This window comes from Mustela erminea, chromosome 3, assembly GCF_009829155.1.
Source record: "Mustela erminea isolate mMusErm1 chromosome 3, mMusErm1.Pri, whole genome shotgun sequence".
Lineage (NCBI taxonomy): Eukaryota > Metazoa > Chordata > Mammalia > Carnivora > Mustelidae > Mustela > Mustela erminea.
Genome location: NC_045616.1, coordinates 66642167 through 66667777, shown reverse-complemented (window position 1 = coordinate 66667777; position 25611 = coordinate 66642167). Strand labels below are relative to the sequence as shown.

General features: G+C 41.7%; 1 long non-coding RNA gene across 1 annotated transcript in view; it reads left to right on the top strand.

Annotated features, from left to right (window-relative positions):
* The window catches only part of LOC116586267, a 179625-nt gene extending 167747 nt beyond the window's left edge, over nt 1-11878 (top strand). Inside the window, exon 4 of the long non-coding RNA XR_004283964.1 lies at nt 10894-11878. This is a non-coding gene — a long non-coding RNA (uncharacterized LOC116586267). The remainder of the gene's footprint in view (nt 1-10893) is intronic.
* The last annotated feature ends 13733 nt before the right edge of the window (nt 11879-25611 follow it).

The following is a 25611-nucleotide window of genomic DNA, read 5'->3' as shown; positions in this document are numbered from 1 at the left end:
GGGCAGCCTCTTTCATCAGCCTCATCTTAGGGAGAATTTACTTGATTTACTTGCTTTCAATCTCTAAGCCTTCATTTGTTTGCTTCCTTAAACAAATTAGACCTCAAGTCTTTGAAGATGGACTATCAGAATATATCATGTGTTCATCATAAAAATTAAGCGAAGTCTAAGATCAGGTGTTTAGAAAGAGACAGTTTGGTCAGATTTGATCACAATGAGCCAACCTTTTTCTGGGCTTGGATTCTCCCTTTGAACTCCGAGGACAAATACCTTCTTGAGCCTCCAAGATGACTTGGTTTGGCCCTAGCATTCCTATAGATGTCTGAGCCGCAGGTGCTTAGAGAGCAGACAGAAAGATTTTATTCTACATACAGAACCTTGGCCTATAGGGGTTAGAATACTGGCAGGGCCAAAGAAATCAGGAGACACTATCGTGTAGTACTGCCAAACAATGGCCCAAGGAAGCCTTCAACCATGGCTTTAACTCCTCCGCATAACCAGAGGAGAACTAATTCAGTTTTCCAAGTGTCTGTCCACCGGAGGTTAGCCATTGGCCTTACATCCATAAACCTGGGTTCCCATCTCTCTGAGGATATGTGTCAACAATGAAGGTATACTGCTGAGATATCCTTTTAAGAGAACCTGCTGCAAGGAAGGTGGCTGGCAGCTATCTTCCAGATGCTACAGGTTTGTATCTCCAGCGGAGTTTACACTGAGGCCATGCTCTCTCTAGTTTGACACCAGCCAGTCTGACCCTAGCAGGGACACTAGAGCCATGACATTTCTGTTAGACATAAGACTCCTATAATGGGAAATCTTTGCTCTGGGGGTACTCCCTTGCCTGGGCCTTTTCAGATCTGCTCTGCAGTCTGCGGTTCTCCTTCCTTTCAAACATCACATTCTGAAGACAATTCCCACCAACTTCCACTCTGTCTTCACAAACATTACCCCTGTGAATCTCTAACACACCTAATTCCATCTCGGTGTCCACTCTGGGAGCACTCAAACTTATACATCTTGTACACAAAATGGGGTTTGGGAAACTAGCTCACTCACCTCATAGCTGGCAAAGAGAATGCTAGCCCAACTGACATGTGGGGCATGGACAGTTCCTGGAATAAGACAGTATGCCTCAACTGCTGAAGACTGCATGGATGGTGACCTGGAAAAGTGTCCCCATGGAAGAGAACATCTTTGCCAACGAAGTGAATCAGGCATTTGAAATACATGAAGAAAACAGTAACTCCAAGGTCAGTTATTACTTAATTGTACTGACACACTGGGGACGGATAATTAGAAACTGAGGGCAATTAACAAACAATTCAGGACTAAGTGTGAAAGCCAGGCAGCCTCTTTGGACTCTTACAAAGAGTCTCTTATCTCTGCAGTGGAATAATAATCATAGTTGAAGAGAAGACTCAGGATCTAATAGTATCTTGGAGCTCTAGAGATACTGAAAAGCTCAACCAAGACAAGGCTGTTATGCTAAGGTTTGGCCCCTAGCTGGGAAAACCTTGGACCATGAAAGCATGGATGAGGCATCTGGGTGAATGCCCCCAAGAATTTTACTTTTCCCTGACAGATGGTAAAGGAAGGAGTTTTAAAACTCACTGAGGAGAGAATATCAGAATCAATATTTTATGTGACATCAGAAGACTCACCTGAGGACTGTATTGTATTGGACAGCCCCAAGGACACAGCATTCACCAGGGCCATCAGGAATAGGCTATGCAGTTCCGTAGTGGCAGGTCCAAGCTGGAGTTACTAATAGCAATGTAAAAAATGGAGCCTGGAAGTAATAGAGGCCAGGTGGCAGCACTTGACCACAAGAAGCTAGGGGGCTGCAATTCCCATAATGACTGGCGGTGTCAGAGAGGCAGCCCTTGACAGGGAATGGTGGAGATGGTTGAACATGACCAAATAGAAAAGAAGCCAAGAGTGCTGCTTAATACAATCAGAAGGAGAAAAGAACAGAGGAGAAGGAGACTGAAGGCCATCATCTCTGTAAGAGGTCAATATTATTTGTTCAGTTAATAAACCTGAGCCAGTTTTCTGATGAAATACAATGACTGAAGAGGTGACCACATCTCCAGGAGAAGGGCAACATGATGGCAATTAGGTACTGTAATGACTCCCTCGGTCCTTCCTTAAAAAAACCTATAGCCATTTACTTGGGCAACTGCACAATGGGAAGATGAATACTGAGATCTTTCAAGAAGTATTGGACATAGAGTCTTAGTTGATATAGCAAAAGACCCCAAATATTTTCATAATCCCTTGGTGAATGAAGACTTGGCTAGTCTAGTAGATAGTAGGTTTAAGGGTCCATGGATCCATACATGGCAACTGAGCTCCTGGCCTGTGGGTAAGAGTGAGCATAGTGGGGAAAGTCCCAACTGGAAGCCTCCAAAGTAAATAAAAATAATATCACATCCAAAGCTTTTTTTTTTTTTTTTTTTTTTTTAGAAGGGGGTGGATGGATGCTTGCAGACTGCCACAATCTCAGTCAAATATCAGCTCTTATTAATGTTGTTTCAGACACTGTGTCTTTGCTACAGCTGATGGATAAGGTCTCAGAAGCAGACAGTATGTGGCTATTGACTTGTCATCTTCATTATTTCTATTCCAGTCAAAAATACCCAGAAGATCAGAAACAGTCTGCATTTATATGAAACAGACAACAGTATTTATCTCATGTTGCCCTAGGGCTATGTTAACTTTCCCATTTGCTGTCATACTATAACTGCAGTAGTTCTGAACCAGCTAGACATTAAGGTGGTGAGAGCAAGAGTTGCCCCACTTACCATTACACTCAATGACCCACATTGGGATTTTGTACCTCCATCACCACAGTTCTGGGCTTTGCAGGGTTTGAGATCGTAGAGGGGACCCTCTGGTCAGGGGACAAGTGACTGTTTCCACCCAGCTACTCTGGACTTCTGGTGTCCAAGGACCAGCAGGAAAGAAGGGGACTCATCATTCTGGCAGGGGTAACCGCTTCCTGCTAAGGAGGAAGAACTATCCTTACACAATGGCAGCAGAGAAGAATATATGTGAAACACAGTGGAGCCCATTAGGCACTTTTAGGAGTTTTTGCCCAGTTATACTTGGGGCTCAGATCCCTTAGCATCAAGAGCTTACAGTCTACCATTGGGTAAACCATAAAGACCAGCCCAGGCGGCACTGAAATAAAGAGAATTTAGAATGGATGGTGGAGGAGGGAGATGAACTAAATGCAGAAATGGAGCTGTTAGTTCATCCAACTAACCTTTTCCAGGTTTCTCCTCTAGAAAAGATGCCCACATGAACCCGGGAGATGTTCCTTGCCAAACACATGCAGAACAACAAAATCTCTCTGGCAGAAGCTGTGGAAATGGCAGCCATGAAGTACTGCATTCAGATCTCCCTTCAAGGGAAGCACCTATAAACAGAATAGTTCCTGGGCACCTTCCAGCTATTCAGCTTGGATCTAACACAGCTTTCATTCTGAGGCCTTGCTCTCTATGGGCTTCTCCCAGCCAGTAGCCAACCACAAGAAGAAGATGAGAGCTGGCCATACCAGCCCAACATGGGACTCCTATAATGGGCAGTCTTTGCACTGGGGGTCCCTATTGGCCTGGCTGAGATGTTATCAGAGCTCCACTGCCACTGAAATCTTCTCCCATTCAGTTCTCCTCTCTTCCCTCTCCTTGCACAGCTGTTAGCCCTGCATAGGGGTCTGAAGTCTCTCCCTGCCCACTCCTGCTCCCTCTCTCCTGTACCCTTTACAAACATTCCCCTTTTGCATGTTTTGTTCTGGTTGGCATCTACTTCTCCGAGGACCTAAAGTGGAACAGAAGACCTCAGAAAAAGGCAAATAAAATGTCTACTAAAAAAATAAAACCATGTACTGCTGAATAGAGAAGTGATTGGGAAGATATACACTTTCTGGACATTTTCAAAATTGCTAAGAAATGACTGTCATGGAGAAAATCTTTACTCTCAAGCTATTTTCAAGTGTCTCCATAATTCCAAGTTCTATTAACTTGTGTGGGAACTCCTACACTTGTCAGATCAAATTCTTGTTCTCTGCCCAATTTGTAAGTTTCCATTCTGAGCAGCAAAGGACAATTATTGAACTTGTGGTCCTGACTCTTGATTGGAAGAAGATTGGCCCAAATCTTATTACTCCCCAGTTTCTCTGGGATCACTAAGGGCAGCACTTCTCTTGACTCTAAGAGGAGGTTGTGGAAAAGCATTAACATTTTGTACTTTATAGCTTGTCATGATGGACTGCAGAGAACCTCCTTACCCATCATCTTCTTTTCAATTGTGCACCCACCAGGTGAAGGAGAGTCTCAGCTAACACCTCTTTTAAAACAATTGGATGAGGTTACATTTTAGCAAGCCAGGTATTGTGGCAGACTTCATGCTCTCCATTAACCCCAGCAATACCTGGCACTGCTGTATGATGGCTCCTTACTGTGATGCCAAGAAAGCATGCTCCAGGCTCTGAGTAGAAGGAAAGACCAGCACCAGCTCTTCACTGGCACATGCTCAGAGCTCCATGCCTGCCCCACTCCCTAACGTGGTTGGCTCAGGAGAAGTGACAAAGAAATGTGTGTACAACTGGGGCGCACCTTGCCTAAATTGTGGTTGATATCTTTAGCTATACATCCCCTCAACCACCTCTCACCAAAATGCCTAGGAGGAGGAACACCCATCAGAGGAAAAATTCAAGGAAAAAATCAGAACTACTGGATATGGACTAAACAGTATGCCAGAAAGGGAATTTAGGGTAACAATTATCTAGGCACTGGCTAAGTTGGAGAAGACCATTAATAGGTGGAAGTGAGGGCTGATCTAGCAGCACTAAAAAAAATGCTACCAATGAGATCCAATCTAATCTAAACACTCTAACAGCTAGGGTAACCAAGGTGGAAGATCAAATTTGTGATCTAGAAGAAAAACTGATAGAAAAGAAGAATCAGGAGGAGGCCTGGAACAAACAGCTTAGAAGCCATGAAAACAGAATTAGGGAAATTAATGACTCCATGAAATGTTCCAACGTCAGAATTATTGGGATTCCTGAGGCGGTAGAGAAAGAGCGAAGACCAGAAGATATAGTTGAACAAATTCTGGATGAAAATTTTCCTAGTCTGGGGAATGGAACAAGTGTTTGTGTCCTAGAGGCAGAAAGTATACCCCTCCAAGATCAAAGAGTCTAGAAATACCTCCAGACACTTAATTGTGAAATTCACAAATCATAATTTTAGACAGGAGGTGTTAAGGGCAGCTAGGCAAAGAGATTCCTTATGTATGGAGGAAGGGCCATCAGAAGAACGTCAGACCTGTCCACAAGCCAGAAAGCACTGGCAAGACATATTCAGGGTACTAAATGAGAAGAACATGCAGCCAAAAATACTTTATCCAGCAAGGCTGACATTCAAAATGGATGGAGAGATAAAGAGTTTCCAAGACCAGCAAGGTTTAAAAGAGTATGTGACCACTAAGCTGGCACTACAAGAAATATTAAGGGGGGTTATATAAAAGAAGAAAGAACCCAAGAGTGACGTAGAACAGAAATTTACAGAGACAATCTATAGAAACAAGGACTTCTCAGGAAACATGATGTCAATAAAAACTTATCTTTCAATAATCACTCTCAATATGAACAATCTAAATACACCCATAAAACAGCACAGGGTTGCAGACTGGATACAATGATAGGACCTGTCCATATACTATCTGCAAGAGACATATTTGGAACCTAAAGATACATCCAGACTGAAAGTGAAGGGATGGAGAATCATCTTTCATGTCAGTGGGCCTCAAAACAAATCTGGGGTAGTGATTCTCATATCAGATAAATTAGATTTTAAACTTAAGACTCTAGTCAGAGATACAGAAGGACTCTACATCATCCACCAAGAAGATCTAACAATTGTAAATATTTATGCCCTCCAACATGGGGGCCAGCTACACAATTACACAAGCCAACTACATAAGCCAACTGTTGATCAAAATAAAGAATCATACTGATATGAATACATTAATTATAGGGGGTCTTAACATGACACTCTCAGTAATAGATCATCTAAGCAGAAAATCGATAAAGAAACAAGAGCTTTGAATGACACATTGGACCAGATGGACCTCATAGATATATACAGAACATTTCACCCTGAAGCAACAGAATATTCATTCTTCTCGAACGGACATGGAACTTTCTCTAGAATAGATCACAGACTGGGTCACAAATCAGGGCTCGATTGATATCAAAATATTGAGATTATTCCCTGCATATTCTCAGGCCACAGTGCTTTGGAACTGGAACTCAACCACAAGAAAAAGTTTGGAAGGAACAGAAACACTTGGAAGCTAAAGACCATCCTGCTCAAGAATGTTTGGATCAATCAGGAAATCAAAGAAGAATGTAATTCATGGAAACCAATGAAAATGAAGACACATTGGTCCAAAACCTATGGGATACAAAAAGATAGTCCTAAGAGGGAAATACACAGCCATCCAAGCCTGACTCAAAAAAAATTTGAAAAATCCCAAATATACCCACTCTCTTGATACTTTAAAGAACTGGAAAATCAACCACAAATTAAGCCAACACCATGCAAAAGAAGGGAGATAATTAAAATTAGAGCAGAGATCAATGAGTTAGAAACTAGAGATATAGCAGAACACATCAATGAAACTAGAAGCTTATTCTCTGAAAGAATTAATAAGATCGATAAACCACTGGCCAAACTAATCCAAAAGAAAAGAGGGAGGACCCAAATTAAAAAAATTATGAATGAGGGGCATTCGAGTGGCTCAGTTGGTTAAGTGACTGCCTTCGATTTGGGTCATGATCCTGGAGTCCCGGGATTGAGTCCCACTTTGGGCTCCCTGCTCGATGGAGAGTCTGCTTCTCCCTCTGATCTCTCTCCTCTCATGCTTTCTCTCTCTCTTTCTCTCTCTCTCAAATAAATAAAATCTTTTTTAAAAAAGTTTAAAAAAATAAAATTATGAAAGAAAGGGGAGAGATCATGACAACACCAAGGAAATAGAAACAATCAGAAATTATTATCATCAGCTATATGCCAATAAGTTCAGCAATCTAGAAGAAATGGATACATTCCTAGAAACCTATAAACTTCCAGGACTGATACAGGAAGAAATGGACAACCTGAATAGAAGAATATCTAGTAATGAAATTGAAGCAGTGATCAAAAACCTCCCAAAAAACAAGAGCCCAGGACCTGATGGATTCCCTGGGGAATTCTACCAACATTCAAAGAAGAAATAATACCTGTTCTCCTGAAGCAGTTTCAAAAAAATAGAAACAGAAGGAAAACTTCCAGATTCTTTCTTGGAAGCCAGCATTACCCTGATCCCCAAACCAGGCACACACCCCACAAAAAGGAGAATTTCAGACTAATATCCCTGATGAATATGGATGCCAAGATTCTCAACAAGATCCTAGCTAATAGGATCCAACAGTACATTAAAAAAGATCACTTGTGGAGTGTAAGGAATAACACAGAGGACATCAGGTGAAGGAGAGGAGAAGTGAGTTGGGGGAAATTGGAGGGGGGATATGAACCATGAGAGACTGTGGACCCTGAGAAACAAACTGAGGGTTTTGGGGGGGTGGGATGAGCCTGGTGGTGGGTATTGTGGAGGGCAGTATTGCATGGAGCACTGGGTGTGGTGCATAAACAATGAATTTTGGAACACTGAAAAAATATAAAATGTTTTTAAAATTAAAAAATTAAAAAAAAATACAGTACTATATTTTTCCTCTTCCTGATTTTTTTCTCTAGCTTATTTGATTATAAGACTCCATTATATAATACATATAACATATAAAATGTGTGTTAAACAACTATTTATACATCAGTAAGGCTTTCATCAGCAGTAGGATATTAGCATTATCAATAGTAGCCAGAATACGGAAGGAGGCCAAATGTCCATCAACTGATGAATGGATAAAGAAGATGTGGTGTAGACACACACACACATGCATGTGCACGTGGGAATATTACTCAGCCATCAAAAAGAATGAAATCTTGCCATCTAGCTCTGTCAGGATGGAGCTAGAATGTATTGTGCTAAGCAAAATAAGTCAGAGAAGACAAATATATGATTTCACTCATATCTGGAAGACACAAAACAGATGAACATATGGGAATGGGGAGAAAAAGAAGGTGGGGAGGAAAGAAAAATCACAAGAGACTCTTAATGCTAGAGGACAAACTGAGGGCTGATGGAGAGAGGTGGGTGGGGGATGGGCTAGATGGGGGATGGGCATTTAGGAGGGCACTTGTTTGATGAGTGCTGGGTATTGTATGTCAGTGATGAATCACTGAATTCTACTCTAATAATTCTAATAATTCTAATATGCACTGTACGTTACCTAACTAGAATTTAAATAAAAATTTGAAGAAAAAACCCCCCAAAACCCCACAGCAGGATATTATGTTTGGGGGAGTCAAAATTTACATGCGGATTTTCAACGATGTGGGGTGTGGCAGGGATGCTCCAATTCCTCCAAGTGGTCAAAGGTCAACTGTAATTGGAAACGCAATTGTTGAAACTAGAGAGGCCAAACTAATCAAGTGATGTCCCCTGCCTTTGGTAGAAGAAATATAAACAAAGCCATATGGGAAATGGTTGAGAAACTGATGCTAAAAATAGGTCATAAAGCAAAGAGGACTCTAGCTCTTCGATTGTAAAAGAAGCACCAAGTTCTCCTCACAACAGTTCATCTTATCATGTCTGTATCTCTTGAATAATTGGCTTGAAGGCTACTGAAAAAAAAATATTTTTGGTTATGATTTATTTATTTGAGAGAGAGCACATGCATGCATGCACATGCTCACACAAGAGTGAGGGGAAGGGCATAGAGAAAGCGAGAGAATGTCAAGCCCACTGGCCAAATGATCATGGAGCCCAACGTGGGGCTCCATCTCACGTCCTTGTGATTATGACCTGCGACAAAATCAAGAGTTGGATGCTTAACTGACTGAGCCATCCAAGCACCTCTCTACTGAAAAAAAATTTGTTTATATTTCTTCTCCCAAATCAATAAATGAAAAAAAAAAAGTATCTCTAACTTGACTGAATGAAATCTATCAAAACCTGAGTCATTCCAAGCATGGAGGAAAGGAGGATTAAAATGGTTTTCGTTACAGCACCAATAGCTAAGATTGCTGAGCAGGGTCAACAAGTCAGAAGCTTCCCACAAATTGCTCTCACCACACAAGGACACTACAAAGCTGCATAATTTACCCCCCTGTACAAGGTAGATCCCAGAGGCCCACAAATGCCTTGTAACTTTCCTGGGGTCAACCAGCTTGGACAAGGCAGAGTCCAGGTGGTTCAGTGCACGTCCTCTCACTTTCCTGTCTTCAGGCAAGAAAAATATGGGGTAGAGGCAGGGAGCAGCTGGGGTAAGATTTTTTTTTTTAAAGATTTATTTATTTGAGAGAGAGAGAGAGCGCACACAAAGGGGTTGGGGGGAGAGGCAGAGGGAGAGAGAGAGAATCCCCAGACTCCATGCTTGTCCTCACGACCCTGAGATTACAACCTGTGTAAGACTCTTTTTTAGGAGCAATGGCAGATCCTTGTAATGAAATGAAATGAGACTGTGCATGATGAATATTATACGAGTTGGAAAGGATGAGAACAACACTGGTAACTGTAGGATTACTGTAAGATGTGGGGAGTAATGCTAGTGGGGAACATTTGAAAAACAAGCAGATAATTCTCCCTCTTCTAAACTCCTTTATCATTCGAGCACGTCATCTGGGCCATATTAGGGCTCAAAAGATATTTTGAACTAATAAATTTGTACCTCTATTAAAATAGAACTGGCTTTCTGCCTTATGCCATAGGTATTTCGGTGTGCTTTCAATGTCCCTTCCTGCATAGTGTCTTAATATAAATAGTCCCTTGCCTTTATGTAGCAGTTTACAGTCAGATTTTGTGTACCTCATTTTACTTAGAGCAGTTCTATGTAGTTTGAAAGGCCAGCATTCTTATTCACATTTTTAAGGACTTTGAGGTTGAAAGAGAAATGATTTGCTCAAAGTCACATACCTAGCACAGGGGAATGCTTGAACTTCAATTAAGGATTTCTAATTTTGCATCGGCTTTCTTTTAGACATGCAGAGTCCTCTAACAGAAGACTGCCCTTCTGATTCATCATTGCAATGTATCACAGCCAAGCCCTACACCTTACTCAGAATAATATTCCATGAGTATCTGCTGGGTCATTTTTATGAATGAATGATTGAAGGGCATGAATGAAACCCTCCGAGAAATGGCTGAATGAGCTTTGCCTTTGGGCAATTTGACTTTCAGATCTGAGTGGAAAGTGTCCTGGTAAATTCCTCTGTCTACTCACATTTCACTTAAATAAATATCCTCCCAGAGGCCCTCAAAGGAGATAGTTTTGCCACACTTCCCAGCTGAACAATATCTGTGCTTCGTCCTTCCAGAGGCTATAAATCTCTCTCATCAGTGCCTAACGGTTTGGGGGATGACTCTGAGCAAGTATCCCATTGACTGGAAGAAGAATGTTGTCATCTGCCACAGAGGTTTCTCATTATATGTCATCAAATTCAAAACAGAACCCTGTTGGGAATTCTTTCGTGAACAGCGTAATCACCCCACATCCTATGGAGTTTGGTAGTAGTGCTCACAATTAGCAACACTGTCACGGGTCAGAAGTGATCCGGGCTAAACAGGAGCTGGGCCAGATGGGTCTTGGTGGGACCCCCTCCCTCTTCAGCCCCATTCAATTAAGCTGTCCCTATGTGTGTGCAAAAGACATAAATCTATCTTTTACTTCTGTGTGTGTTAAAGAAATGCATCCGCTTCTATTAACTGAAAGTCAGCTGCTTCTGTTGACAGTGATCAGTGCAGAGCAGACGCTTACGCCAAAGAAGCAGATCCTGGTGACAGGCCACTGTCCTCAGCAGGCTGGGAAGCAAGAAGATCTCGGACATGAACTAACCTGTCCTCGTCGTGGAAGGAAAGGGGCAGCCTCCCAACAGACCCAGGCTTCTATTTCCTCTATTGCAAAATGGCCCCGGAGTGGGAACATGGCTAGTAATCTCCGCAGGCACAGAGAACACAAGACCCTGTCTGACGAACAGTGCCGCTGGCCTGCCAGTCATGTGCAGCGGGGTATACTTTGTCTTGGGATCTCCATTTTCCTCCCAATGCTGACAGTTGTTTCTGATTTTCCTGTTCACTTCAAATGGCTCCCCACCCCTACTCCCCACAAACTTCTGTTCTTCCCTCCTTTATTTGCAGTGGTTCCTAAGTCATGTCTCAACCATTTATACATTAATAAGAAGTTCAGCCAGTGTTTGATTCCCCGTGGATATTACATTATATATTGTATGCATGTGTATACACAGCATAGATTCCATACACATAGTACACATAAACCTATATATAAAATAATAGTAGCTCCTCAATATGGGGAAAAGGTTTTGTGCCTCATTAGAGAATTACTTAGCTTGGCTTCCTTCTTACATATCAGTGTCCTTTTTCTGTCATAAAATAAATCTCATAATAGACAAATTTGGGAACAAGTTTTAAATAAAAAGTAAAAAAATTTCTTTTACTCTTTAGAGGGATAGAAGAACACTATCCCTCAGAATTGACTACCTTAAATATTTTGGGGTATTTTTCTATCTCTTCTCACTTTTAAAATTGTAAAATATTTGTACCTTTAAAAAAAAAAGTATAGAGAAACGTTTACTTTCTTGTTTTAGACATGACTCTAACAACGTTGATTTCATTTCCCTCCCCACAGTAGGTTAGAGATAGCAATTTTAAAGCGGGGATATTGACAAAGAAAGATAGCAGGTAGACAAGAATTGAGACTCCCTAACTCTGCTTCTATACATTACTCAGTGCTCATCATGGAAAGTGTACTCTTATGCTTATCCTCTTGAAGGCTGGTAAGTGAGAAAAACAGGGTTAGACAAAAGAATTGGGGGCAATAATTCCCTGTATACAACTTGAAACTGAGTCATCAAGACAAGACAACCTACTAAATGGGAGAGGGTATTTGCAAATTATATATTCAATAAGGGATTCATATTTAAAATACATAAATAACTTTACAACTCAACACCCAAAAACCCCAAAACAATCGAATTAAGAAACAGGTAGAGGAACTAAATAGATTTTTTTTTTCCCAAGAAGACATAAAGATGCCCAAAAAACACATGAAAAGATGTTTAACATCATTCATCATCAGGTAAATACATATCAAAACCACAAAGAGATATTACCTTACACTTGTCGAAATGGCTAATATCAAGAAGACAAGAAAAAACAACTGCTGGTGAGGATCTGGAGAAATGTAACCCTCAGGCACTTTTGGTGAGAATGCAAACTGGTGTTTCCACTGGGAAACAGAAGAGAAGTTTCTCAAAAAACTATAAATAGAAATATCATACAATCTAGTAATTATACTACTGGGTATAGTATCTAAAGAAAATGAAAACACTAATTCAAAAAGGTACAAGTACCCCTATTTTATTGCAGCATTATTTACAAGAGCCAAGATATGGAAGCAGACTAAGTGTCCACTGATACATGAATGGAAAAAGAAGATATGGTGTATATATAGTGGAATATTACTCAGCCATGAAGAAGAATGAGATCTTGCCATTTGCAGCAACATGGATGGACCCAGAAGGTATAATGCCAAGTGAAATAAGCCAGAAAGAGAAAACCAAATACCATATGACTGAACTCACATGGGAATGTAAGAAATAAAGCAAATGAACAAATAAAGGTGGAGGATGGGGGAGACAAACAAAAACCAGACTCTTAAATACAGAAAACAAACAGGTTGCCAGAGGGGGGCGGGCAGATGAAATAGATAAAGGGGATTAAGAGTACACTTTCCATGATGAGCACTGAGTAATGTATAGAATTACTGAATTACTATATTGTACACCTGAAACTATATAACATTGTGAATTATATTTCAATAAATCAAGAAAATTAAAAATAAAATAGAGAAGATTGCAAGGTTTGTGATTTATTTTATCAACCTTTCCCTTGAAGTCCAGATCTTTGGGAATTTTAACTTTGGGAAGATATAATATTTGATGTATGCTGAGTTTATATCTTAGTTAACTCTTGCACAAAATTTGTCTTTACAATAAGTGTGTGAGCCCAGGTAGGCAAACATTTTGCTTAGGAACACAAACACTAAGACCCAACCAGGCTCAGTGTCTTGCCTGGGTTGGCCAAGCACAGTTCTTCTGGGTCCTCACTTTGCCTGTTTCCTGCCCTGCACTGCCACCCTCCTTTCCTTCTCTGGAGAGCTGGGCCAGGGCACTATAAGATCAAAGCTAAGAACACTGATTTGACAAAGGTGGCTTGTCTTAAGTGGTGGGTGGGACACATGCCTGAGGGCCAGACAGCCCAGGTTTGACTCCTGGCTCAGTTACTTATTAGTATGTGACCTCTATGAGCCCCGATTTTCCTTTCTGTAGCATGGGGAGAATCCTACCTCCATCTTAGGGTCACTGGCATATTTAATGAGCTATTTCACATAAAAGTCCTTAGACAAATACTTGGTGCTAGGCAATAAGTACAATATACCAGCATCCAACCTAGAGCAGAATACATGTGATTTTAAGAAAAAATTATGATTTAAGTATAGAAACTTGCATAATGCATTCCTGACTTTCATATAATGTTTTAATGCTTCTGTCCTATCTTATTATTAAGTTGGTTTTGTTCCAATTTAGAAGTTTATTCTTTAAAAGTTAGTGTTAGGACTCAACAAATAAACTATGTTTGAGCTCCAGCATAGTGGCATAGTTTGTCCATGCCTTTGATTCATGGTGTGGTTCAAGTCCCTGCTTTCATCAAAATTTGGGAACAGTGTTAATGACACTATAGTAAAAGGAAGCTTTTTCACTAAAAGGTTTCAAATACATTAGCCTGGGCTATGCTGTAGTCCCCACCTCAACCCCTACTGTCAAACCTCTGGAGGGGTCCTGTTTTAGGGAAATGAAGTCACCAATTTTTTAAAAATTATATAAATATCTTTATTTAATGTCAACTGTGCAATGTTTATAGGAAGCCACAGAAGGATTCTGTTCTAGTGGCAGTTGGGGGTGGTTGAAATGGCCACTGAAAATCTGTCAAAAGTTCACATTTAGTCTTAGGAAACAAAAATTCCAGTGTTATTTGATGCAAAATTCCCCTTTTTCTTACACCATTCTGGAGTGGGCTGGGAAGCTAGGAAGGAAGCTGTGTGGTGGGAGCCGGTGAAAACACCTTTCTTTTCATGACTATTATTAAAGCAGCTCCATAGGAACCATACCCTTTCTCACTCTGTTCTCTCCTAGTTATTTGATTATTTCCATTTATGAACTTAATTGCTATGTAATTGTAATCATAATGCATGTACTACTTTGTATTCTTTATTTTTCACTGAGAAGCAATTAGAAAATGTCTCTACAAAGTCTTCCCTTTTCTCCTTTGAAATTATGTGCTATTTTATAAATTTGGTACAAATTTATGTGACCCTATCTTTGGACATTTTCCAAAATTCATATATATACACATATATATATTTTTTACATGTAGTTTTTCTTTTTCTTCTTTTGAGTTATTATTTTGGGACCATTTCCCAAAGGTAGAATTAATAGGTCAAAGAATGTGAGCACTTGCAGTTTTTGTCACCTAACACTGTCAGAACTTCGCAAAGTGTGACGAGAATTGTGGGAGTGATTCTTTTTAAAAGAAAATGAAGATGCCCTTCAATGGACGAATGGATAAGGAAGATGTGGTCCATATACACTATGGAGTATTATGCCTCCATCAGAAAGGATGAATACCCAACTTTTGTAGCAACATGGACGGGACTGGAAGAGATTATGCTGAGTGAAATAAGTCAAGCAGAGAGAGTCAATTATCATATGGTTTCACTTATTTGTGGAGCATAACAAATAGCATGGAGGACAAGGGGTGTTAGAGAGGAGAAGGGAGTGGGGTAAATTGGAAGGGGAGGTGAGCCATGAGAGACTATGGACTCTGAAAAACAATCTGAGGGGTTTGAAGTGGCGGGGGGGTGGGAGGTTGGGGTACCAGGTGGTGGGTATTAGAGAGGGCATGGATTGCATGGAGCACTGGGTGTGGTGAAAAAATAATGAATACTGTTTTTCTGAAAATAAATAAATTGAAAAAATTTTTAAAAAATGAAAAAGGATTTTATATTTTTAAGAAGAGAAAGGCAGGATAGGAGAGTAACTGAAAGAGTAAAAAGGCACAACGAACAACTTTTTTTTTTTTTTTAAAGATTTTATATATTTACTTGACAGAGAGAGACATAGCGAGAGAGGGAACACAAGCAGGGGGAGTGGGAGAAGGAAAAGCAGGCTTCCCACTGAGCCAGGAGCCTGAGGTGGGGCTCCATCCAAGGACCCTGGGATCATGACCTGAGCCGAAGGCAGACACTTAACGACTGAGTCACCCATTACCCCAAGAACAACTTTTAAGGACCATTTCCAGATAGAGCATAGTCTTGGAGCCTATGAGGTGAGGCCAGAAGGAGCATGGAAAAGGAGAATTCACCTTTTAAAACGAGACTGCTGACGTATGAAGCTAACCCGTAAAAAAGTCCGTTGCTCCTCCCTTTTATTTTTATTTATGTTTCCTATTTATTTAAATTCAATTAGCCAACATATCGTACATGCCAATAACGAGCAAGGAAATGGAAGCAGTAATCAAAAACCTCCCAATAAAACAAGAGTATAGGGCCAGACGGCTTCCCTGGGGAAGTCTACCGAACATTTAAAGAAGAAATAATACCTATTCTACTGAAGCTGTTTCAAAAAAAATAAAAATGGAAGGAAAACTTCCAAACTCGTTCTATGCTCTTCTCTTTTACTTCAGGGTTACCCAGTGGAATTGTTTCCATAAATTAGCCTACTGGCGGGGAAGTTTTACTCCCTGGCCTTTGTGATACTCAATCCTCACACACTTCCGGCTTATGTTTAATCATTTGGATGTGCCCTTGGTGAAGTGGGTACTTTTCCCAACTGAAGATTACGAAATGGGCCTCGTATGTCCAGCAATTGACAGGATGTTGAAGTATGCGTTGCCAAACACTGGGGTCCCTGTGTTGAGCCGTTCAATAAATGGGAGAAGGGGGGACATGGAAGAGTTTGAGCTGCAGTTTCCCACTAGCGAGTCTCATTTATATGGCAAAACACCCCACGCATGTATTGCTACTGACAATACTGCGCCGAGCGTTCTCTTGTCTGATACTCCCAGGCTTCCACACTAAATATATGCTAGTCATCCTCTGTTTCAGGATCTTTAAAGATAACCTGGCCAAGACCGCTTTTCTTTCTTCAAGAATGTGGGAAACGTAGGCATAAATTCTTTCAGTCTGTACGACTCCCAAACTCAAGGATGTGATGGATTTCAAAAGCAACAGGTCAGATGTAAGTTAAAATGTAATAAATTATTATTTCCCATTAGAAAGGATTAGGAGATCTCACTTTTTAGTCCTGTTTTGAAGCTTTTAGATATTGTTCAGTTGTAAGGAGATATGTGACTTTATCTGATCCTCACAACACTTTTGGGTCAGAAGTATTATTCGTCCACATTAAAGATGGTGGGGGAAACACAGAAAAATAAGTCAAGTTTTCCAAGCTCATGGAGCAGGTGAGCAGTGCAGCTACACACCTCTAACCTGTGCCATTGACCTCTAAGCTCAGTCTCCGTCCACGGCAGCACTCCTGGCCAGGATCCTGGTTCAACACATAAAAGGCTGTGTTACCCATTATTATTAATACTGCAAGTGAGGAAAAATATTTGCCTCCCAATTTCAGGATGTGAGGCAGACGGGTATGTGAAATAATCTGGAATCTAATGACATGAAATAAAGTATGCTAAGCTTGTCTTTTGAGCCCTTAGACTCTGTTCCTGTATCCTGAGCTCTTTCCATATCCCCGCTCCAAGAACTCTTAAGTCAGACTGTTCAGGGCTGTGGCCCAAGAACCTGTATTAAAAACAACAACAACAACACAAGTAGACAAACAAAATGGAAAGGTAAACTAATTTCTTACATAAGAAAACAGAAAGACTTATAACATTAAGATATCATTTTCCCCTAAGTTAACCTTTATGCTATTACCTCAAAACAATACTTGAAGAAAAAAATTCTTAGAAGTGAGTCACCGATGCCAGAGTTTGCTGAGAAAAACTAACAAGCATGAACAGGCAAGAATTTCTGGAAAAGGAAAGCCATAGCAGGATTTGCTTTAAGGGATTTTTAGAACATATTACGAAGAAGCTGGCTCCTGCCATCTTGCTGCTCTGCCCCCTTCCTCCCACACAGGCCTATGTGATGTACAGTCAATACATTTGTCTTCCTCAAGTCAGCACCACATTTTTGAAGAGACAAAAGTCTTACGGTGAGCAGAGCACGAGGAGCCAGGGGCAAGAAGAATGAGTTCTAAACGGCACCAGAGAGACAACGGCTGAAAAGGTTGAGGAAGACACTGTAAAGGCCTACTTAGCCAGAGTGATTTCGTCTTGGTTAAACAGTGATTTTGTTGTTTATGCAGTAAAACTTAAACTGACCCTGCCCCCGCCTCCCCAGGCGAACTTACTTAAAAGCAAGTCGGGGGAAACCAGTAAAATATGGTCGACCAGTCCCTGATAACAGAGCCCAAATACAAGCGCGGGCCAGGTCAGGTGGAGATAATAGAGCCCAGATGCAGGGATGAGTCCGTCCAGATGGAGACAACCAATCAGTGGGGTGTGCATACTGTATCCCTAGCTACCGAGGAGTGTGGGCCCCGCCTTTTGGGTGCCTTTTGGGGCCAGTTCTGACCAAGATGATAGCCTAGTTCAAATAGCTACTATGGGGTGAATTGTAATTCAATTGGCCACCTGTGTGTGACCTAGCATGACTGTGCAGCTTTCCCTGTGTGTTGCAATCTCACTGGCCACCTGTGTGTAGCCAGGCTCAACCACATGGCCTTTGCTCTATAAAAGTTAGTCTGTGAGGTTGGGGGCGGTCGCCCTCTCTCTAAGAGGCAGCCCCGAATGGTCTGTTTGATTCTGGATGCTTGGCACGAAATAAAGCTTTGTTTGTGACCTTGGGTTTGTATCAGTCTCACTCCTTTGATCATGGACCCTATCAGACACATGTTGCTGAGGGTGTGTGGAGACTGTGATACCTATTAGTCCACAGATACATTTGTATGAAATACTTTGTAAACAAAAGTCTTTCTTCTTGAAAATCTATCTTCTAATCCTTCAACAATGTCATTTCTTTATTCACTTCTGAGTCCACCCTGTTTTCAAACAACAACAACTAGCTTCTGATTTCCCAAATTTCTCCATTTTAAGGAGCAGTGGGGCCTTCGGGGGGATTGGGGTGCAGGAAGCCATTTCCTCATGTATAGTGTTTGTAAGGCACGTTATTTCCAAGTATTAAGTGGAGTGGCCCAAGTTCAGACCCTCCTGGTAGGTGGCTATAGTCCCACTAGAATGATTAAGAGCTCCTCTCATAGACATCCTGATTTGTGTGGTAAACTATATGAGCACCCTGTTTATAAGGCCAGGGCTACTTATATTTTAGTGTGGGAGGATGATAATCTTTCCTAGATGACCTTGAATGCCTAAGATATAGAAGAGCGTCCCACCCACCCCAACTCCCTCAGCTTGAACATGCTTGGGCTGACTCAAGGGCCTTCTGGGATGCAGGCCTGGGAGAGCGCTGAGTCGTCATAAACAAGATAGGGACCCTGAGTGTTCCTCAAACATGCCGCCTCTAAGCCGCCATTCTGTTTCAGTTAGATAAACGGGTGTGGTAGAAGCCTAATCTTCCCATGGGTGAGAAGAAAAGTGGAGATACAGGGAGAAAGGCTCTTTGTGACTGGAAATGCCTCCTCCATCTGTTTGCAATATGAAGGCAGGGAAAGGAAAAAAAGAGAAAAAGATCCATTTAAAGCCACCAAAGACTCCAGGGTCCTCTCCCTCCCTAGTCCCCAGGCACTCATCTTAGTGAGAGAGGCTTTGATAGGAAGGCTGCTCTGGAAGAGACGCTGGTCTCGGAGCTGCTGTTCAGAGGTCCTGTGACGTGGCAGTTTCTATAGAGACGAGTCTCTTTCCTAGGAGAGCTCTGTAAGCAGGATACACAAAACCCTAGCAACCAGCTGAAGGCTTTTTTTCCTTTTTTTTTTTTTTTAATATGAGGATTTTGTGTACTTGAATTCAAAAGGCTCTCTCTTCCCTGGAAAGGCAGCTTTGTGGCAAGCAGGAAAGGGTGGGCTAGTTTGCCTGGGGGCTGAGAATGTGGAAATAAGATTAGAAGGTGGTAGGTGGACTAGGGTAGGGAGAGGAAGGAAGAGAGGTTGCTCCTTACTGTGCTGGGGTGGTTGGTTTCAGCCTGATTTCATCTTCCAGCCTGCCCTATGGGAGCCCATCCCTACTGCCATAAATCCATGAAATGATACCCCTAGGGAGAAAACAAAACTGTGATTGCCTTAGCAACCTCATTGTTGTCTTCCCTTTCACCTGCCAATTCCAGGCATTTTTAGCAGGGAGAAGTCAAGGGCTCAGGGGGTGGGTGCAACTCTGAGAGCTGTGCAACACAGGGAACCTGCTTACTTGGCATTTAGCAAATGATCCATTCAGCTGCTCTTCCCATCAGATCAGCACAAACATCACTTCTCAAGGGAAGTCTTCTTTCTTAAGGAGGGACTGCATTTGGCTACATGTAAAGGGATCCAGCTGAGGACTTGAACCAAACAGGGATCATTTTTCACCTAGGAGGGAATCCAGAAGGGGGCAGTTCAGGGTCTGCCAGCTCCACAGTGCCATCCAGGTCCCGGGTTCCTCTGTCTTTGCCTGGCCATTCTTGAAATGTTTCGTCCTCACGGTTCCTCTGTGGTCAAAGATGGCTGTTCCAACTCCAGTCATCATCCCAGGCAAGATGAAGAAGTAGCAAAATCGATGAGGGAGAGGCAGTGCCCACAATGAGAAGCAAGACCTTCCCCAGTAGATTTCTACTTCTACCTCACTGAGCAGGACTGAATCCTGTGGTTCCCACCTTCAGGGAAGCTGGGAAATATGGGGTTTTGAATTGTTTCTTAGCTGAGCAAATTGCCACCATAAAGAGTGGCTGTGTTTTAAGAGCAAAGCTAAGAATAACTATGGACAAATAGTTACTGGCAGATGCCACTTCTGCCCTGATCATCTCTCCACAGCTACTACCCCCAGGTTAGATGACCTCTCGCTGCTCTACACCCTCATGTGATGGTGTGCTGAAAATGTTTAACAGCCAGCTCCCTGGGACAAACAAAAAGGGCAGTAACTGGTAACATTTGCTGATTTCTGTGGTAGAAATACCTCCATCATGACCAATTTCAAGCCATCAATATGATGTCCGTGAATACAGAGTTGGGGAGCGATACAAGGCAATACAGTATTCTATCTAGTATTGAAAATACAAAAGACACATATAATCTCAAGAGCAGAAATAATACAGAAATGTAAAATAATTAGGGTTTCCACCTCTGCTCTGCAGATATGCCTTAGAAATTGAGGAGCATGGTAGAGCATTCCTAGCTTAGAGAGCTCAGCGCCACAAATCCTAGCTTTGCATTTAGTTCGTGACCTGTCTCTTAGAAGATTAATATGTGGTTACCATTCTAACATAATTCAAGCCTTACTCATGTGTCAGGAGCCTACTGCTTCAGTCTCTAACACTCATGCAGGAATAAGACAAGAAAACTGGCACCTCTGCCCCCAACTCTTTGGAGACAGTGTAGCATTGAGATGTGTTAAGGAAGGAAAATAGGAGAATGGAGTGGAAGGTTACTGAACTGTGTTTGTAACCATGGCTGGCACCACAGCTGAAGAAAGGAGAAGCTACAAAGTCTGCATGTATCTCTGTGTTGGAACCTGACCTTGTGATTCTGAACACTCACACCTTTTATGAGCCCTGCATTCAGTCAATTAACTGGAAAACTGTTTTTCATTTTCTGCTGTTAAAGCCAAACTACATGAGGTATGGGTTTCAGGGTTTATTGCCTGTATACATTAACAAGTTTTCTCTTCTAACATGAGATGCAATGTTGTCAAGTAAACAGAAGATAAGGCTACCTATGCTGCTGCCCTTTGGACTAATCACTGGAGACTGGACCTTTCTGGATGCACTCAAAAAAGCTTAAAGTGTAGCATTCTGTATGCTCACCTAAGATGGTGAGCAAGATTGGTTTCTTTGTGAAACCAAGGGCAAGATGTAACCAGCAGCCTCATTCTCAGGCTGTGAGAAAACTCAATTCATCAAAAATGACATCAGGCAGAGTCTGTGACTTGATTTATTAAAAACATTTATTCTTGGGCTCTTTTGGGGACTGGAAAGCTCTAAAAAAAGTACAGACTTAGTTTCAGGTCCTGATGTAGAGCAAATGCAGTTCCAACTTATTGTGAATGGGCCATTATCCAAGCCTGGGGTTTCGGCTTGTGTGGAAACCTCTAGATAACTGCTGTTGGACATCAGCTTGACGTGCCCAAGGAAGTGTGTAATATTCGTTTTTTGCAGGCTAATGGACAACACCGTCCCTCTAGTGTACATACCTGAATTGCAGGCCCAGTGCCTTGGAAGGACCAATCAGTAAAAGGAAGGAGAGATGTCTTGCAAATTCAAATATTATAGTAACTTAGATTTTTATAGCACTCACAATTTTAAAAGTTCTCTCACATGCACTCTCTCTTTTGACTCTCACAGCCATTCTGTGAAAAATGGCTAGCATTTCATTTTACAGATGAAGTTATAAAGATAAGGTATGTATTCAAGACTAGAGTTATTAATAGACTCAGGTTTCCTGACTTTAAATTTCAGCCTCTTTCTACCATATCATGGTTCTTTCCTCTTCCAAACATCAAAATGAACTTGCTCTGTGTTCTGGCCAGGTCTGAGAAATAACTACAATGTGAAAGTGATTATTATTTTCCTTTGTCCAGTCAACGTATTGCCCTTGCCCTATGTAACAGTTCAGAAAACAATTGTTTTACAAGGAAATGCTTTCTTTTAAAGATTTTATTTATTAATTTGAGAGAGAGAGCAGGAGAGCGAGTGAGCAGGGGAGGAGCAGAGAGAGGGAGAAGCAGGTTCCCCCTGAACAGGGAGACCAATGCAGGACTCAGTCCCAGGACCCTGGGATCATGACCTGAGCCAAAGGCAGAGGCTTACCCCACTGAGCCACCCAGGGGCCCCTACAGGGAAATGCTTCAACCTTAAAAGAGAGTCCCCAAATAAACTGATACTTGTATGATCAATTAATATACAGCAAAGGAGGCAAGAAAATGCAGTGGGGAAAAGAGTCTCTTCAACAAATGGTGGTGGGAAAACTGGACAGCTATATGCCGAAGAATGAAACTGGACAGAACTGAACCACCTTCTCATACCATACACAAGAATAAACTTAAAATGGATTAAAGGCTTGAAAACATAAAAAATTGTGGAAAAAACAGAGGCAGTCCTCTCTAATACACCTCAACAACATTTTTCTAGATAAGTCCTCTTACGCAAGAGAAACAAAAGCAAAAATAAACTACTGAGAGATCTTTGGCATAGTGAAGGAAACCATCAATAAAACAAAAAGACAATCTAGTGAATGGGAGAAGATATTTGCAAAGGACACATCCCATAAAAGATTTATATCCAATGCTACCATGTGGTGGAACTTAATAAAAATTTATTTAAGGCCCCCCCAAAAAAGAGATTTATATCCAAAAACATATAATTTATATCCAAAAATTTATATATATATGAATTTTATAAATATATATAGCCAAACTTATATCTAAAACATATATAAATATATATACAAATATATAAATATAAACATATATATATATGTTAAAAAACTTATACCACTCAACCCAAAAAATCACAAACAATCCAATTAAAAAATGGGCAGAGGACCTGAATAGACATTTCTCCAAAGAAGACATACGGATGGCCAACCGACACATGAAAAAATGCTCACCATCACTTGGCATCAGAGAAATGGAAATCAAAGCCAAAATGAGATACCACCTCATACCTATCAGAATGGCTAAAATAAAAAACACAAGAAACAACAAGTGTTGGAGAGGATGAGGAAAAAAGAAAATGCTTGTGCACTGTTGGTGGGAGTGCAAACTGGTCCAGTCACTGAGGAAAACAGCATGAAGGTTCTTCAAAAACATTAAAATAGAAATACCGTATGATCCAGGAACTCCACTAGTAGGTCTTTACCTAAAGGAAAAAAAAAAAAGACTTATCTGAAAAGATACATACACCCCTATGTTTACTACAACTTTATAATAGCCAAGATATGCAAACTCAGTGTCCATCAATAGGAAAATGGATAAAGAAGAGGTGGTGTAAATACATATATATTTATACAATGGAGTATTAGTCATAAAAAAGAATGAGAGCTTGCCATTTGTGACAACATGAATGGACCTAAAGGATATTAGGCTAAGTGAAATAAGTCAGAGAAAGACAAATACAATATGATTTCACTTATATGTGGGATATTTAAAAAAAAAAAATGAACTAACAAGGAAACCAAAGAAGGGAGGGGGGCAGGAAAAAGCCAAAGAATGTTTTTGCTACCTTCCACTGCCCTAAAATAAAAGCTATGGATGTTAAGTATCCTCAAGTCAGGACACGTTGTACACACACATAATACACACTTAACACATAACACAGGCATACACACAACATGAGTACCTATGGGCTCCTTTCTAAATGGATCTTCCTTTCCTGTACTTTCCGCCATAGGCCTTGTCTTTGCCATGACACAGAATAGAATGGAGAAGAAGGTGACCGAAGGGAAACACAGGACCCTTCTGCACAGTTCTATCTGGTGCTCAGGGCCGTGCCACCAGAGGCCTGCCACTTCCACCAGGGTCCAGGCACCAGCTACCACGGAGCAGAGAGCCGGTGCTAGAGTGGGAGGGCCTAGCCAGCCACCTGGAAGGGGAGTCTTTCCTTACCATGGAGCTGCTCTTATTTTTATGTGCACAGCAAATCATTGCCCCCCAACTTTGGATGCAATTACTCTTTCCCAAGTATTTAGGTGCTTTTCAACACGAGCTGCCAAACTACAGGTACTCAGAAAAGACCCTGGGTAAACCCGTGCAGCCTGTCCTCAGCCTGGTTCCTGGATACTTCAGGAAACTCTCCCAAAGGAGAGAGGAAAGAGACTGGGCAGCCCTTTATCTGAAGACTTGGTCACTGGCATAGAGCCCACCTTTCCAAGGCCACTGCCAGGGGATCACCCAGGGGGATGGACACATTGTACATGTGTGGTCGGGGTAGGGCGGGGGGAGGGGTGCATTTCACATACTCTGGTCTGACTTGTAGTCCTTGAATCTGTATCACTCATCTCATATCCTAGAACCAGCCCCTAAGTTAAGTGCTTTGGGCAGTGCAAAAATTGTCAGAGGGAAGGGAGCTGAATTCTGAAGAGGAGGAGAAATATGAAAACACTGTGAAGGGAAAGAAAGATGTGGACGGTGGCTTGAATGGAGAGAGACCCAGAGAAATAAATTCTCCTTCCATTACCAGAGGTACTAAATGGATGGACTTGTCCCTGCAACAAGGTAACAGGCAGCTAGTCAAGACAGAGACATCCGTGCCTGCCTACAGTCCAAAAGAAAGGGCAGCAGTTTTCTGTTTTGTTAGATAAGCAGGATGGAAACCTTGAGAGCTGGCTTGATTTCATCAAATGCTTTTGCTGATTAAAGACTAGAAGCTGCCTGGGTCCTTTAACTCCTCCCTCTAACAAACACGTGCGGTAGAAGAGACGCACAAACATTTACCTGAATTTAAACTTGTTCCTAAGGTCCCAACAACAGCAGGCATCCAGGCTGGTGCTTATCGTTCTCTTGAAGACACTGAAGGCCTGGAATCCAACAAGGGAATGGAGTCCAAGCACGAGTCCCCGGCAGAAGCCGAGAGAGTTGGGAATCACCGACTGATGTTACAAATAGCAGCGCTTCGGGTGCAATCGCTGTCTCTAGAAGCTGCAAAACAAAGACAAACACATCTCTGAAGCACATGCTGGCCTCGGGATGGTACCCTGGGTGGGCCTAGTGAGAAAGGAAGGGAAGAACCAAACAGGCTGGAGGTAAAATGACCATGTGGCTAGACTCTAACTGCCCCACCACCTGCCAGGTTCCTGGGCTCAGGCTGAAGGTTAAGCTCTTCCAAGGAAGATAAGGATCCTCCTGGGTAAGAGGCCAGCTTATGGGAAATGCAAAAGAGATTCTGTCCCTCAGTGAGAAGCCCTGACACCTACCTACTCTGAGTGGGTGTCAGAGCACACAGGCCTACTTGCATGAGGGCAAAACCTTGGCTGCATCATAGCAACACTTCTGAACTCAGCCAACAAAACCAGAGGGAGTCCTGAGGGTCTCAACTGAGAAAACAGGATCTTTCCTTTGTGCTCAGTTACTCCTTTATCTTAAGGCACACTATTTCTCTCAAGAAGACAGAGTCTGGAAAACAATCTTTATTGAAGACCATAAAATTGGAATGCAGCAGTGGGTTCCCAAACCCTA